This window comes from Anguilla rostrata, chromosome 5 (genome assembly GCF_018555375.3).
Source record: "Anguilla rostrata isolate EN2019 chromosome 5, ASM1855537v3, whole genome shotgun sequence".
In the NCBI taxonomy this organism is placed as follows: Eukaryota; Metazoa; Chordata; class Actinopteri; order Anguilliformes; family Anguillidae; genus Anguilla; species Anguilla rostrata.
This window is the reverse complement of record NC_057937.1, coordinates 29,640,157-29,657,812: the sequence shown is the minus strand read 5'-3', so window position 1 is coordinate 29,657,812 and position 17,656 is coordinate 29,640,157. Positions and strand designations below refer to the sequence as shown.

General features: G+C 39.6%; 1 long non-coding RNA gene across 1 annotated transcript in view; it reads right to left on the bottom strand.

The window, feature by feature from the left end:
* Positions 1–17,656, bottom strand: part of LOC135255042 (uncharacterized) — a 116,292-nt gene that overhangs the window by 55,897 nt on the left and 42,739 nt on the right. The gene's annotated exons all lie outside the window — the stretch shown is intronic.

Here is a 17,656-nt window from a genome sequence, read left to right as displayed (position 1 = left end):
AAGCTGATACAATATGGAGAACTAGGCCAAGACCTTGATGAAAAGGTTCAGTTCACAACTCTTATCCCTTGCAAATGGGGCCAACTCTTTACTCCCTGATTTTCTGACATTTGATTTCCATTAATGCTTTTAGATTTATTGTTTGTCTGTGTGTGTGTGAATCTCTATCTATGTGTACATGCGTGTGTGTAATTTTTATCTAAACTATTTAACCAGGTTGTTGAGATTAAAATATTTCAGAAAAGAGACCTGGAAAGACATGGAGAAATACAGTTTGCACAGCATATATCAGTTTACACAACAAAGCAATGCATGTTGTAAAGGAAATAAAAAATCTAAATATTAAATTCAAAGTGGGAAAAATCTGAGAAACACTTGCATTCTTCCACAAAATTACCATTTAACTGGTTTTTTAATACATTGACAGAAACCAATTTATCTAGTTTTCAATAAAGATCCAAGGTTGTGAGGGCCCAATCCTGGTGAAATATATATATTATATATAATAATATATGCTTATTTTGAAAGAAAATGTAACTTTAATTGAATATTTTAACTAGATTATCAAGGTGCTGCTTCACCAAAAAGTCAATGAACAGGCAGACAATGCTGTTTCTTGACTAATGCATACGCAGTGTCATTTATGACATTTATGTAGCTGAAGGAAAATGTTACTATTTAAATAAACCTTTAACTGAGGGTTCGTCAGGTTCTCAAAAACCTAAGCAAGAGTGGACAAATTTGGAAACAGCTATTTTAGTATGCAGGGTTCTCCCCATTAGGGGAAGAACATAGGCTGACTACCATATTTTAGGGATTGTTTTACTTATTTCAGTTAGATTGAAAATATCGGATAGGGGGCAGCTATTATTTCTACGGCAATTTTCAATGGCCTGGGGTCCAAAGATGTGTGGTTGTACACCTGTTTTTGCCATTAATACAGTAGCAGTATTTATTTATTTTATTTATCATTTATTTATTCAGCAAGTCACTCTGAGATTATATATCTCTGTTATAGATGAGCTTTGAGCAGACAGAGTATATAAAATAATAGGAAAGAGAACAATAATGCACTATAAATATTTAAAAATTGAAGTGCAATATTAAGGATTTCTGACAAAGCAAGCACATTCTTCAGTATGCAGGTCACCGCCAAGAGGATTATCTATAGGAATTAGTGTTATCTGTATTAGATTCACATTAGCATATCCATTCATTCAGGATAAATAGAACATCTAACTGTAATACATGAAAACAAATGTAAATAAATAATATTATCCATCCATTATCTACTGTATACCTGCTTATCCTGGTCAGAGTTGCGGGGGGTGCTGGGGCCTATCCCAGCGTGCATTGGGCAAGAGGCAGGAATACACCCTGGACAGGTTGCCAGTCTATTGCAGGCCACACACCATTCACTCACCATTCACTCACACACTCATACCTACTGTATGGTTAATTTAGAGTCTCCAGTTAGTCTACCTGCATGTCTTTGGCCTTTGGGAGGAAACCAGAGTGCCTGGAGGAAACCCACACAGACACTAGGAGAACAGGAAAACTCCACAAGTTACAAAAGTTGACTAATAGCAATACAATGCTTTTTTTAGCTGTGATATGCAGGACATAATTTTTGAAACTGATCAATTGTAAAAAATGTGTAAAATTTTATATAACATTCATTCAACATCACACAATAAAGCAAGACAGGACTGGTATGCAGTTGTGGTGCATTCAACAAAACATATTTGTTGATGGACATTTTAAATTTGTACATTTATATGTACACACAGTTATACACATATGATTAAGGACAGTAAATTCAGTCCTGTCAGATATATAACTAGATCACCAGAACTCTCAAATCCCAAGTCTGTCGGGAATATCATGGGTTTGAAAACAAAGGCTTACACCCACAGAGAAGGTTCTTGTTTCCTGCATATTGGCTTATGGTAGGTTTCTGTGGCAATCTGTCTCTTTCACAATGACACAGATAGGTGTCTGAAAAAACATCTTCTGGGGATCCAAACTTCTCACTTCTTATTCCCGATTCCTCATTTTGTCCTATTCAACATGTATTTCGGCGTGGGCTTCAGAACATCCCACTGACCATTGAAGATCAGATCCAGGTAAAGAACTGAACTTGTCAGACAGGTGTTGATGAGATGGCTTCGTGATTCAGAGTGGCCCATTCCCTTCTCCTTTTCTGCTTCTGCTGTAGACTGATCTCACAGTAGAGAGGAGAAACACGTATGCACCTACCTATGCCTATTGTGAGGATGTTCAATAGTAGCTACTTTTTCATTAGATTTACATTTATGCAGCTTTATAATGTTGATTCCCAGTTTTGTGTGCCATACCAAATGGAAATAGTTTTGCACTGTGCTCATAAAAAATACATTTTTATAAAATTATATCATTTATCATTTGCAAAACATGTTGTCCATTGTCATCTGTGAATTATTAAATGGTCACTGGCTACAAAATGTCGGGCATGACACCACTTTTCATGATACTTATTGTGGATGTTTTGCACAGAAGTAAAACTGATTGTGTTTCCAAGGTAAATCTGATTGCCATGTGCAAATCTGTCCCAAAATGTATTGAGAAAATCTCCAAACCACTGACCTGGATGACATCTCCATAGGATGATCAGACATTGTGAAGCATAATTTTAAATGCTATTCTTCCTGTCCTTTAAACTAATATTATTACTTTGTAAGATAACAATGTTATACTTGAGTGGAAAGTATGATTATGCAGGTGATGTTTTCGGAATAGGAAATATTGAAATGGTATTCATCTGCAGTGTAATTTGTAGACTGATAGTTGCACTAGCCTATCTGAGGAGACTGAAAAAACTTACATTTCAATATGGCAGCAGCCAATCTTAAAATAACCTTGCCAGCTAGCAAGCTGTATGTTAGGTTAGATAGTTTAAGGTAAGGATTTTGGTAAACCTGCAAAGGCAACTGTTTTAGTTAAAAGCAGAAGACTTGCTGGAAAACTTTAAAATGGTTCTATAATTATGACAATTTTCTATTTTGTGAATTCAGTAGTTTACTTTTAGCCAGTTTGACCTACAGGGGAACCCACATAAGCTCAGATGTCCAGCTTGGACTAATTCCTTACTTATAACACCACTTTTTACATATACAATTATTACATACCTTGTGATGGGCACCCAAATTATTGTAAACTGAAAGATACATTTAGCCAATGATGAAAACTCCATATTTTATGCAACAGTATCAGTTTTAGGATTGACTAACATTTCCTGTCTTCTTTTAAAGAACTGAAAACTCAACTACAGGATTGTGGTGCTACACAAGAATAGCTAGCAATAAATTGGTGATGGATGTAATAAGAAACAGTTAATCATTTGTAATTTAATACTGCAGTTCAATATTTTTTTGAATCCATATTGAAATGTACACGTTACACATGGCTATTGTGAAAGCAAATACACACACACATACACACAGGCACACACAGGCACGGGCACACACACAGGCATGGACACACACACACGCACACACACGCACACACACGTACACACATTTGCTTGCACGCACACTTTGCCTCAGCAGCCCCAGAGACACGAGACTGACCACATCAAATGTGGTGTGGTGCAGGTCGACCTGTGTTGTTTAACAGTTCGTGGGTCTGGCTCGGCTGCAGGCCTTTATCAAACAGAGCACACTTCCTGCCCTTGCCCAGCCACAGGACCCGCAAGAACGGGAACAGTAGAGGGCTGGCAAAGATGGGAGAGGGGGTTGTTGGCCTGGATCAGTGGGAAGGTGGAGAGGTATGCAGGCCTTTAGACAGCCCTGGGCCAGCATGGAGATAAATGTTGCCCAATTAACGCTCCCTGTTCAATTGACTTCAAAATCATCTCTCTCTAGCTACACACCATCTTTGACCAGACACAAACCAGCTATGACCAGCTAAAAGTAAAAAATGCAGCTTGAACCATCTTAAACTAGCTTAAAATCCCTATATATACTGTGAGATCCATCCACTGTTTGGACAAAGACATTTTTCTTGATTTGGCTCTGGACTCAAATGCGATTAAAGTGCAAATTCTCTGCTTTTATTTAAAGGTATTTTTATACATTTTGGTTATACCCAATAGAAATTACAGCACTGATTATACATATTACCCCCATTTCAGGGCACTTAATATAAGGGACAAATGGCTTTACTGGCGATTCAGGTGTGTTCACTTGCTTCCTTAGTGCAGGTATAAGACATCTTTTAGTATCTAGCCTTGGTTCTAGACTTTTGATTGCCTTTCTGCCTTTCATTGCTTGTTACTGGCGTTTGTCAACATAAGTACCAGAGTTGTGCCTATGAAAGTAAAGGAAGCCATTATTAGGCTGAGAATAAGAAAGAAAATTAGAGGCATAAGCCAAACATTGAGCTTAAGAAAATCAACTGTTCGGAATATCATCAGAGTTATCGCAAAGAGCCTGGTAGACCACAGAAGAGCTCTACAGCTGATGTACGAAGAATTCTCATCATAAGAAGAAAAATTCTCAAACACCTGTCTGACAGATAAGAAACACTCTTCAGGTGGCAGGCATGGATGTGTCAGTGACTATTGTCCTTCAAGAGCAGAACTACAGAGGCTACACATCAAGACGCAAATGACTAGTAAACTGCGAAAACAGGATGGCCAGGTTACAGTTTGCCAAGAAGTACCTAAATGAGCCTGCAGAATTTTGGAAAAAGATCTGGACAGATGAAACCAAGATTCACTTGTATCACTAAATGTATTTAAAAAATTGAAATAAAATGGTGTTTTAAAACTTTTTAATCAGGTACAAAATTAAAACCATAATGCCTCTAGAAAATGTGCAACTCTGGAATTGCTTATTCTGTTGTTATTGTGTGCCCTATCTAGTTGTAGAATGTTTTTTTTTTCATCCTCAGAACTCTTCAGTTTTTAACTTTGATTCAATAAACTTGCTGTTCTAAACTCCTTGAATCCTACTTGAATTTACTTTGTATTACTGACTAAAATAAAGTCCTTGGTTTATTTTTATTTTTTGGGCTATTTTCTATTTGGTCAGTCCATTCTGAAGAAGGTTAAATGCTGAGACAAATTAGCGTGAACCCATTTTTGGTCATATAGACAAAACAACTCTTTTGTATGTCTGAATCACCATCTTTGGTAGTGCAGCTTCCCTGTTTCTTTCACTTGCAAGAGGTCGGGGGAATCTGATGAGGGACATCTCTCCCACTTGAAGCTTTTTTTTGCGCATCACTCATGATCGACCTCAAGCTGGCAAGAGAATGATTAGTAACCAAAATGGCAGAAGCAAAGTTTGCCAGACATCAGTTTTGAACAGTGCTAGCAGGCATGGACAAACGTGGCAGGATGCTCATGTGTCACAACAGGACAAGCAGCATCATATTTCACAAGCATCCAAAATATGGCTATATAGCCTTCAAACACAGCCTGTCCAAAACACCACTAACAGCTGTCTCTATATCTCTGAGTACTACTCAGCTGCCAGGCCAGAAAAGTTTGGACAAGGTCCACTCTCTGAGTGACAGCTGCTTTGGTTTCTCAAGCCACCCCAACCCACACACAAACAGGCGTGCACACACAATATACAAGAGAACAAGGTTTGTCACATGCTTGACCCAAGGGAATTTCCAGTAGTCTGACAAGCTCATAGTGACAGTGTACACAAGGATAAATACCACTTAATTCTGTCATTGTCAGGCAGTTAGGCTAGTAGTGTTCAGTTTCATACTGTTTTCATGTAAATTCAGTTGTATATACTTTTATTTGAAAATATGACACATTCCTTCAGGGGTGATACGTTTTTTTGTTTATATTTTATAATTTATCCTCTGAATATTTTAAAATTGGTGAAATAGCTCATTTCATGTGTACACTGTCTGGAATTTAAACCTAAGTACTTGCAACTAAGCTATAAGAGACAAGAATTGTTTTGAATTGCAAGGAGATGCAACAGAAAACAAACAAGGACCAAACATTATGCTGCTATGACTCAGACTGTGGATTGCTTAAAACGGAAGAAAAAAATGATTGTAATGTGTTGGCTTGCACCACAGAGGAAGAGGTGGAGAAGATTGCTTTACACCTACAGCATATTTACAGAGATATAGTCGTCCCCAGAGCCAAATTACATATGGATAACAACTGAACTGTATCCTGGCCATTATCTTTCAAGGAATTTCACCACACTTTAGTATGGCAACCTTTTGTAAATTAGACTTCAGCTGTGTTTTATCAACACTAGAAGACAAGCAGAAAACAAGGGAATAGTGTCGCTGCCCATACAAAAGCCTACAGTCAGGTTGTGGGCTGTGGCTTTGAGGTGCGCTGGCTCTGAGGTGATCAAAAAAACACTGTGGTCACATGATACCAAGTTCTCAAGGTGGGGGGGTCATAAAAGCTAGACTGACAATGATGAAACAGATTCCCTTGTAAACACATTGGTTGGAGGTATTTATTCCTGACAAAATACATTTCAGAAATTTAAACCAGTGCCTGAAGGCAAAGCAATTGTTAAAAGTGCTGGGAAACTGAATTGGAGATGTAAATTAAACCATTTCTACGTTATGTCATGGACATCCAAGAGGAAATGGGATTTTGCTTACTTTGCAATCTGTGCAGTTTCAAAAACATTATGCTTAACACATGTACAAAGCATCTCTCAGGACTGAGGTCTTGAATGAGATCAATCTACTCATAGTTTTTGTTTGACGTTCAGTTGCAAATTGAAGCTAATGCGTTATTATTATTCGTTATTTTATTCATTTATTAAGTTTTTTGTGGGCTCTGGCATTAATGATGTGGTACACAAGTACATGCAATAGAAATAAATTCATTAACCCCAGGATCCATCAGCAGCTCCTTAACACAAAGAAAAATTGTAACCACCCGATAGCAGGAAACTGTGTGCTCGTTCCATAATCCTTTGTAAGCATGACAGTTGCAGTATTAACTGTTTTCATACTTGTTCTGTCAGCATTGAGGTTAAACTCATGTGAAAACTGCAGTTTGGCTTATTGACAGCCCTGGAACAAATTAAGTCCCTCACAAGTTAAGTTTAAGCCCCCCTACAATATTTATTCAGTCCTGGTCAAACAGGCTCAGGCATTGATCTAAAGGGATATGGACACACAAACACACACGCCCACCCACACACACACACACACACACGAGAACATTCTCTGAAGTCCATGTGTCCCTTCAGCTCCTGACCAGAAGTTCCCTTTTCTATATTCATTGCCTAAGTCAGTCTGAAGATGACTCACATTAGCCAGTTTTTTGTCTTGTTTGTGCATTGTTTTAACCCCTGCACCACCTATACTAGGCAAAGATTTCCAAACCAAGCTGTGTCACATTGTTGCAGTCTATGAATGTTATCAACAGCAAAAAAGGCAGACACAAAAAGGAGGACTTTGGCTTGTAGGTTGGGTCATATGTCAATCTGAACAATTTTCTATTCAACCCTGTCCATTCATGGATGTGTAATTGTGCAGCTCTACAGAGTGCTTTCTCTGCAAAGTAAAGATATAGGCCTTTGAGTGTATATCATGCTAATTACCTCCCCAAGTCTGACACACATACTTTTGATGGACTTGAAAAGGTTAATTCAGTAGCACACTCTGCCTCAGCATGACAAATTATTTGAGTGAGAACAGCATTGTGTTTTATGATCAACTCTGCCACCTTGTGGCTGGTGTTGGAATTGAATGATCATTTAAATGATATTGCTGTGAGCAAAGATCATGAGCTCCAATCACAAGCAAAGCCTTCAGTGAGCCAAATATGTCTGCTCAAAAACATTACAGACACAGTTCTGTCATTAAATTGAATATATTTAAAATTCAACATCTTACCCAGATTTTATACAGTGACCTTGTGATCTGCAGTGTCTGATATGCTCTAACCAAACACTGGCTTAACATTCAGAACTAAAAAATCTTTTCAAGAATTTCATTTTGAAACATTTATTACAAACAGATTGGGGCAATTGAAAAATATTTTACAAACAAGATAAAGGTAAAGTATAAAAAGATCTAGTACTGTTTAAAATGTCTGAAGTTCTGTATAATTTGGGGCTGTCCAACCCTGTTCCTGGAGATCCACTGTCCTGTAGGTTTTCACTCCAAAGCAGATTTCATTCAACAGCTAGAGATCTCACTGAGTTGTGAATTTGTAGAATTTATACAAATTAAGGTTGAAACTTCGATTAAGCCAGTACTGTATTTATTTATTTAATGTTTATTTGATAGGGACAGATACATTTAAACATAGATTATTGTCAAACATATCCAATGCAACGTATCACAGGATCTATAGCATATGCTAATTTCCCATGTTTCTGATTATTCATACAAATATTTGCCACCCAAAAAGCACATTTTTGTGAGGATAGTGGCCAGCGGTGATCAATATGAAAGAAAGCTAATGCAAGCATGGGACTTCTTTTTATTTTTGGATTTTATTGAGTGTATGATAGACACGATAACAATAACTGATTTGTTGTGAGCCCTGCATTTTTGGGTTTGGTAGTTTTGAGAAGTAGCAAGGAAAGTAGAAAAGGCAAGTGGGGTGCAGAACACAACTCAAAATGAAGCACAGAAATGAGCAGTTGCAAACACTGGCTGTGAGTAGATTGGAATGACCAAGATGTCTCCTGTGTGGAACTTTCTCTAAAGCGGCCATTTAAATGCTTTTTTTGCAGCACTGTTCAGTCTTTCTCTGCTGAAAGTACACAGAGTGAATTTTCAAACAATCCATAAAGCAAATGATGAGATGAATAAGGCCACTGTGGCACATTTAGTAATTTATTTTCAAAACCCTGGAACATGCAGCATCTTACCACCTCTTACTTCTTATTTCAATATAATATTCACAGAATATTTCAATATTTTTATAGTATGGTATTATGGTTTATTATGTTATTCCATAAGAAAATGTACATTGATCAATAAACATCAATAAACATCTTAAATAACAATGTCAAACAGAAAATACTAGTTTCCAACCACTTACAGTCTGGCTTCAAGGATGGTCAGTCCACTGAGAGTGCCCTTCTCTGAAGCATTTCAGTAAACTAGAATCTTTCTGCATCTTTTGACACCATAAAGGGGTATTCAACTAGAATTTGAGATGGTCCAATCACACAAATTTAATAAATAACAAAGATCCAGATTATTGACTTTTTAATACATTTACAATTATCCATATTATTAATAATACGTTGGATATTAGAAGAATTAAATGAAACCAGTTAAATATGTTTCAATGAATTATGAACTTTCTATTCAAAAAGAAATTGCCACAACAATAAGTATTTCAAAAAGAAATGGTTTCTCTTCGCAAAAACATAAAAGTCACAATTTGGAATTAGTCTATTGAACAAAGTTTTCTCTAATAGTCTCAATAAAATAATAATTAAAAAATTAAAAGGCACATATTCTGATGTGATGCCTTTTCCTCAAAATCCCTTTCTCTCTTTAACTTTCCCTCTCCCGTTTAATGGGAGAAAGACTTTCTTTGTCCTGCCAATATTTTGAATTCCACTGACTCCAAAAATTTGCAGGCGATCATTGGTGAGCCTAGTATGACAATACTTGATGATGTTCATTGTTGAGAACGCTAATTGCAGTTGTACGTGGAGCCAAACATGGTCAGAATATATATCGCCACTTTTGTAAGAGCAAGCAAACCAATTTCAGGAACTTGATGTATCCAGAAACTAAATTGGTCACAAACTCCAATCTGCTCTTTTAATGCCATATTTGCTTACAGATTAATCAAGTCCATCTGGAAGAATACAACATTTACCCACTTGAAGGTCTGTTTGGCTTCCTCTAAAAACAGTTTTGATGAGGAGTGGATTCTGAATGAACAGGATAAGTTGCTTTCCAAGGGTGAAGTTGTCAAAATGGGCCTTGAAGTTGTCAACCAGCTTCTGTATGAAGTCAGCCTGGTGAGAGATATCTTTCTGTCCCTGGAATTGTTGTTTTAGTTTTGGGAAGTGCACACATTCTCCCTGAAGATCAACCTTGAAATTTCCTATTTCTTTTACAAAGCATGGACAACAGTTATCAAATCACACACTGAGTTGTTCTTTCCCAGCAACTTGGCATAAAGATGTGAAGTAATGTCTGCCAAAAAAGCAACAATTCTCACTTTGCTAAAACATTGTGAGCAGAGTTGCCTTCTGACTCTTTTGTTCTGCTCGAAAAGCTTGATTTCTTCCCGAATGGCCTAAAAGCATCGCCTTTGCTCCGCCATCTTCCATTGTAATGGAGCAGTAAATGGTCTGCATTAGCATTGACTTCTTTCAGAAGCTCTCCTAGTAGACGGTGCTGAAGGGCTGAGATCAGTTTCATCATTGTTGCCATTATTTCAGCATACTCCTTTCCCAGACTAGCACACAAAACAGACTGGTGGATGATACGGCGATACGTGTAACCACTCCCTTCTCACTTCCTATCATATCTGGAGCACCATCTGTGGTGATGGAGACCACTGACTTCAGATCAATCCCCCTTTTTGTTATAATCTCTTTTATGGCCTTACTCATCCTCTCCTATTTCTTGTGTAAGTTTTGCGTGCTGTTACACCCAACAGGTCCTCAAAGAATTCCTTTTTTTCTTTGACATAACATTTCACAGACACAAGAAGCTGGGCATTATCACTCTATACTGTTTATTGTCTCCCCATGTTATCATTTAGCAGTTAATCAAGACATTCATATAAACTGGGAAACCATTATTCACAACATGCTGTTATTTCAAAAGCGATGGAGAAAGAACAAGAAAATTCTACTGGAGCAGTGGTTCAATAATGGAGCAATATTTTGAAACCAGAATGTGCTGCATGTGCTGCAATGAAAACCCATATTATACGGCACTATAAATGTCTGATAAACACACACACAGGCACAAACACACTGGCACATACACTCACACATCACACACACACGTACACACATTTGCTCGCATGCACACTTTGCCTCAGCAGCCCCAGACACACGAGACTGACCACATCAAACGTGGTGTGGTGCAGGTCGACCTGTGTTGTTTAACAGTTCGTGGGTCTGGCTCGGCTGCAGGCCTTTATCAAACAAAGCACACTTCCTGCCCTTGCCCAGCCACAGGACCCACAAGAGCGGGAACAGTAGAGGGCTGGCAAAGATGGGAGAGGGGGCTGTAGGCCTGGATCAGTGGGAAGGGGGAGTTGGAGAGGTATGCAGGCCTTTAGACAGCCCTGGGCCAGCATGGAGATAAATGTTGCTCAATTAACGCTCCCTGTTCATTGGCTTGTCAAAACGATCTCTCTCTGTTCCTGTCTGTCTGTCTGTCTGTCTCTCTCTCTCGCTCTCTCTCACACACACACACACACACACACACACACACACACACACACAATACTCCTAAAGTGTTATTGCCTCAAAATTTTGACTTTTCTAGGTAATATATCAACAAATTATAAACCAATGTTGTTATGTTTTCCATGATGATGTGGGCTGCACCATTGAAACACTGTAAATAACATTCTAGGGGAACCGGAAGTAGAAGAAATAGAAAGGCATTACTGGCACATCAATAACAAATCACATGGCAGTGGAGTTGATGTATTTTTGTGGAAAAATTCCCACTGCATGTCCAGATGGTGGCTTAATCTTCTCAGTCTGGCTCTTCCCCTCCTGGCCCCTCTCAACCTGGCTCTTCCCCTCCAGGCTCCTCTCAACCTGGCTCTTCCCCTCCAGGCTCCTCTCAGTCTGGCTCTTCCCCTCTCGGCTCCTCTCAGCCTGGCTCTTCCCCTCCCGGCCCCTCTCAACCTGGCTCTTCCCCTCCAGGCTCCTCTCAGTCTGGCTCTTCCCCTCGCGGCTCCTCTCAGCCTGGCTCTTCCCCTCCAGGCTCCTCTCAGCCTGGCTCTTCCCCTACTGGGCCCTCTCAGCCTGGCTCTTCCCCTACTGGGCCCTCTCAGCCTGGCTCTTCCCCTCCCAGCCCCTCTCAGCCTGGCTCTTCCCCTCCCGGCCCCTCTCAGCTTGTCTCTTCCCCTCCCAGCCCCTCTCAGCCTGGCTCTTCCCCTCCCGGCCCCTCTCAGCTTGACTCTTCCCCTCCCGGCCCCTCTCAACCTGGCTCTTCCCCTACTGTGCCCTCTCAACTTGGCTCTTCCCCTACTGGGCCCTCTCAGCCTGAATCTTCTACTCCCAGTCCTCCAGAAGGAATAACTGAAGTATATGTGGCTGGAGCAAGATAACTATAATAGAAAACCTGCTGTGGTAGAGGACTAGTAGCAGAGACATTCAGTTTATGTGCCCATTATTTTACCAAGGTGACATAGTGAGTTGTATTTCACTGAGGTAGTGTGTGATTGGCAGGAGGCAGGGAATGTTATATTTCTCTTCAAATCTTAATTTCAGAAATAAACAGGATGACATAATACAATAGCAGGGTGTGTACAATGCAATGGGTATGTCCCAAAGCAACAGAAAAATCACCTAATAAGCCTGAGATTTCACACTTTCAGTCCATGTGATCCTATACCTCAGGTGCATAGCCAATCAGGGTTAATTATGATGCAAATTAATGATGTTAATTCTCATAGACTGACTGCGTGGATCTTGCTTGAAAAGAATATTGGTTGCTGCAGCCTTATTTTCAGGGCACACTGCTCTTCATATTCAGTCTAGGTGATCTGATATATTTCACTGCTTGTTTTTTTTTGTTTTTTTTAGGTCATTCACAGCTCCATCTATTGGTTGTAGCTCCTGACTTGGTTGTAGCTTCTATTTTTCAGTTGTACATTGTCTTTTAAGCCCAATCGCAAAAACCTCTAAATGACTTGCTGCCCCCTTGAGGAGACTAGAAAGTAGTTGTATTTTTTGTACACTGTATATTTTAGGGCAGAAGCCCAATGGATGATTACAGAGCTATTTCACACCTATTTCTACAGAGTTGCAGTATTTAGTTACACTGTTTTTTTAATCACTGAGTTCTAATGTGGATTTATTAAGTTTAGGAAAACATAATTGCAATGTGCAGTAGAGTTGCATATCTGCTGATTTTCAGCTAATCTCGAGTCCTGAGTGACATGTTCATATTCCCATCATTGAGTACATGCTAAAACTGACTTATGTTTCATTTGATATGGCCTACATTTTTAATTCCTGAAAAATATTAAGTAAGTATTACAACACAAAGCCTATATACAGACGGGTGACAAAGGAAAAACCAACATAAAGTGTCTTAGTAAGGTGTTGGGCGACCACGAGCCACCAGAACAGCTTCAATGCACCTTGGCATAGTCTCTGGAATTCCACAGGTGGGATAGAGCACCATTCTTCCAAAAGATATTCCCTATTTGGTGTTTTGATGATGGTGGTGGAGAGTGCTGTCACGTCAGTCCAAAATCTCCCATAGTTGTATCATTTTCATACTCATTAAACCTTTCAGCGACCCCTCGTGCAGTGGATGGGGTGTTGTTATCCTCAAAGAGACCACTCCCATCAGAACAGAAATGTTTCATCATAGGATTCACGTGACCATTCAGAATAACTGATTGTACTGATTTGCAGTGACCCTTCCATCTAAGGGGACAAGTGGACCCAAACCATGCCAGGAAAATGCCCCCAACAGCATAACATAGCTGCTGGATCCCCTCACTATAGGGGTCAATTATTCAGGCTTATACCATTCTCTTGGAATACGCCACGCATGTACTCACCCACTTGTCGAGAAGGATGACTCATCTGACCATATCACCTTTTCCACATCTCTGTAGACCAGTGCCTATGATTTTTGCACCACTCAACACTCAAATGTGCATTCATATTTGTAATGAGGGTTTATACACTGCAACTCTATTATAATATCCCTCTCTATGTAGTTGTTGATGGACTGTTCTTGCTGAAAATCTGATCACATCCCCCATTGACCTTCTCAGTCACCAGAGGAAGAGTTGATCTTCTATTTTTCCTTACATACTGCTCTAATGCATAAGCTTCACAGTCATTGAATGTATTTCCCATAGATCTAAATTCAGATCTAAATTCTGTAGTCACTGTTTAGTCACTTTTCTAAGCCAGATGAGCAGTCTTTGTGACTAAAGCTCCTGTCATCCGAGCCCCAATAATGAACCCTCTTTCAAAGTCACTTATAGATCTTTTTCTCTTGCCATCTTCATCCAAAATCAAGGTCAACTTGGCCTGCTTAGCATTTTTATTCATGCCACAGAGCATGATAGGATGTAAATTTTATCATGCAGTACACCTGTATGGAAGCATCTTCATTCGATATGATTGTCATGATTTACAGCAATGCACAATTTAGAAGTGTTGGATAGATTTGGAGACACTAATGGACACCAGGGTGTTTACATTTTGCTTCATAGATGCTTAGTAGTTCTGCATGTCGCCCTACACCAGAGTGTTTACATTTTGCTTCATAGATCCTTAGTAGTTCTGCATATTACCCTCAGATTTTGTGGACAAGGACTGTATGATCCAGGATACATATACGTGATCTCTCAGTATTTCATTTACAACTGAAGAAGAACTACATTTTTGCATTTTCACAAAATTAATTGCTCTTGCAGCATGTTATTTCTACCTAAATCATGAATATATTCTAATCTAGTTTTCATTTAGTAAATGGTAGTATTGTAAATGGTACAAGTGTCTTGCTTCATTTAAGCCAAGTCTCTGTAATGCTCACGTACACAGTTATAAAGCCTTAAATAGAACTACCTAAATGGGCGAGGAATAGCCAGATTTGGCATCTGCTCAACAGGCTCTTTTAACATTAGTGACAAACAAAACATATTAGTAGATCATTATATGCAGTCAGACACCAGTTTGATCATAGTATTAATTCTCAAAATGAACATATGAATTGATACATCAGGTAGCCTGTTAATAAGAGCGATGAATCACCTGTTATTAGCAATTCACACGTATGCATAATCACAAACTTGAACGGTATAATGGACATAGCATGTTTGTGGAATCAGGGGCACAACTAACTCTAAAAATCAGAAAAATGACACTGTAAACTGAAAATTCTGAGGTGGAAAAGATGCCAGCAAGAACATGAATTTCATGAGGAGTGCCACTGGCTAACCAGTTCAGCATGGTTTCCACACAGTCAACAAACTTAAAGGCAGACTATGCAGGATTTTTTACTTGAAAATATTATAAAATAACCATGCTAACGCATATCCATGACACACTGGCAATCTATGTCTTTACTTCGTTTCACCAAATTCCTGCACCTTTCACCTGTATTTGTTATTCTAAAATGTGTTTGGGATGTTTCTGAGTGTGTGGGTGGGTGTGGCTACAGAGCCTGTGTTTGTTCCTTATTAGCTGCTGAAATGACGGATGCTAAAAACCTAGATACAGTGAAGCAAAAAGACAAGCTGACAGGGCTTGCTCAATAACTTGGGATTGCTTTTCCTTGGCGGCATCAGCTGAAGTTCACCAAGGGGATGAAAAGCTATGCAGAGTAGGCCTGTTTTCTGTTGGACCTGTAAGCAACGATACTTTTAGCTAACTAATTATGTTAGGAAGCTAGATGTCTGAGGTAGGGGAGCTTTTGTATTTAATTCTATTAGTAAGGCTAGTTTTATATTGGGATATTCGGATTCCAGCTTCAATAACTCACGAACAAAACGTTAAAAAATCAAACAAACCACAAATTCTGAATGCGGGCACAAAATACTGAAAGCTACAACCTTAGTATTTACCAAAGTCTTTCCTATATTCATATATTCAAACAAACGGCTGAGAGCAAAGAGATGACTGCTTTCCGAACCCCCTTCGGGCATTTCCAGTTCACAGTCCTTCCTTTTGGCCTCCATGGAGCACCGGCAACATTCCAAAGGATGATGGATAAGGTCTTGACAGGCACAGAGTCTTTTGTCGCTGCTTACCTGGATGACATAATAGTGTTCAGCAACAGCTGGGAAGATCATCGGGATCATCTCAAGGAGGTCTTGCAAAGGATCAAGGGAGCAGGCCTGACCATTCGCCCTGACAAGTGCTCTCTGGCTAAGCAGGAGTCCATGTACTTGGGTTTTGTGTTAGGAAAGGGGGTGATCCGGCTACAGGTGGGGAAGGTCGAAGCTATCAAGTCAGCTGAGAGACCCACGACCAAGACTCAGGTCAAGTCCTTCCTGGGTTTAGTTGGCTGGTACAGGCGTTTCATGCCCAATTTCTAAACTGTTTCTGTGCCTCTCACAAACCTCACAAGGAAGAACGAGCCCAACAAGGTGCAGTGGACTGAGGAGTGTGAAGAAGTCTTCCAGGGTTTGAAAACCTCACTGTGCAATGAGCCTCTTCTGAAGAGCCCTGATTTTGAGCAGTCATTCACAGTCCAAACGGATGCATTGGATCTGGGTATTGGAGCAGCCTTGTTGCAAGGGAAACTAGGAAACCTCCAGCCCATTGCTTACATCAGCAGGAAACTCAACTCTCATGAAGTCAGGTATTCCATCGTGGAGAAGGAGTGTCTTGCCATTAAGTGGGCACTGGACTCTCTGCGGTACTACCCGTTGGAAAGGAAATTCACCCTGGAGACGGACCATCGGGCACTGTCCTGGCTGGGGAACATGAGAGACACCAACTCCCGAATCACAAGGTGGTTCCTCGCCATGCAACCTTTCGACTTCGAGGTCCTGTATAAGAAAGGGAAAGAGAACTGTACAGCAGACTACCTCTCCAGGACGCCACAGGTGTCGTCTCCAGAGGGAGGGGGAAATGTCACGGGGCTACACCGTGCCCTGTAGAGTAAGATGCACGAACCTTCATACACACCGGCATTGGTATTCATTTCTACTTATAATATCATGCTGGCATAAGGAAATGTTTGCTAATTGCTTTCGTGTATAGGGTAAATGACTAAGCACGAACCACTATTGATTGTCAATCCCTGCAGACTATTGTTTGGTCGGGAGGTCTACCGATTTTAAAAGTGCAAAATCATCATTTGCAAGCGATCTAGCAGTGCACAAGGCATATTTATTCATTTTGTGATTGTCACATTTAAAACAAATGAGAGAGAAATAATTAATTAAATAATAAATATTTTTCTAGAGTTATTTATTGACAGTATGTTGTACAATCAAAATGAGCAATGTTTGTTACCTCTCTGTCTCCCGCACTTTACCGTTCCTGTTTTAGACCCGGAATTGCAAATCGGAGCTGGGAGAATCCAAGACCATTTCTGGGGGGGGGGAGGGGGGTTGTAATTATTTGGGGATAGACTTATTTAAATGCCCATAATAAGGTCAAATTGATTTTAAATAACTTATTGACTTGGTAAGCTATTCGTGCACCTGCAAACCAAAAATCTAACTCCATCTTGGTACTCTTACATTACATTAAAAAAATATACATTAATGAAGGCACTAATGACCAAAAGTGGAATGTTTAGACAAAGACTGAGAGCAATGACATTAAATAGAAAATTATCCAGTGGTTCATACTGTAGGCCTAACATAAATGTAGTGCTAAAGGCACTAGCCAGCCAACGGATGGTGCATGAAGCAGTTTCACCACAATATCATTATTTTCACTAATTCTGGTCATACATAAAAAAAATACACAAATGAATAAATTCACAAATATTTAGGGAATTGTTGTAAATC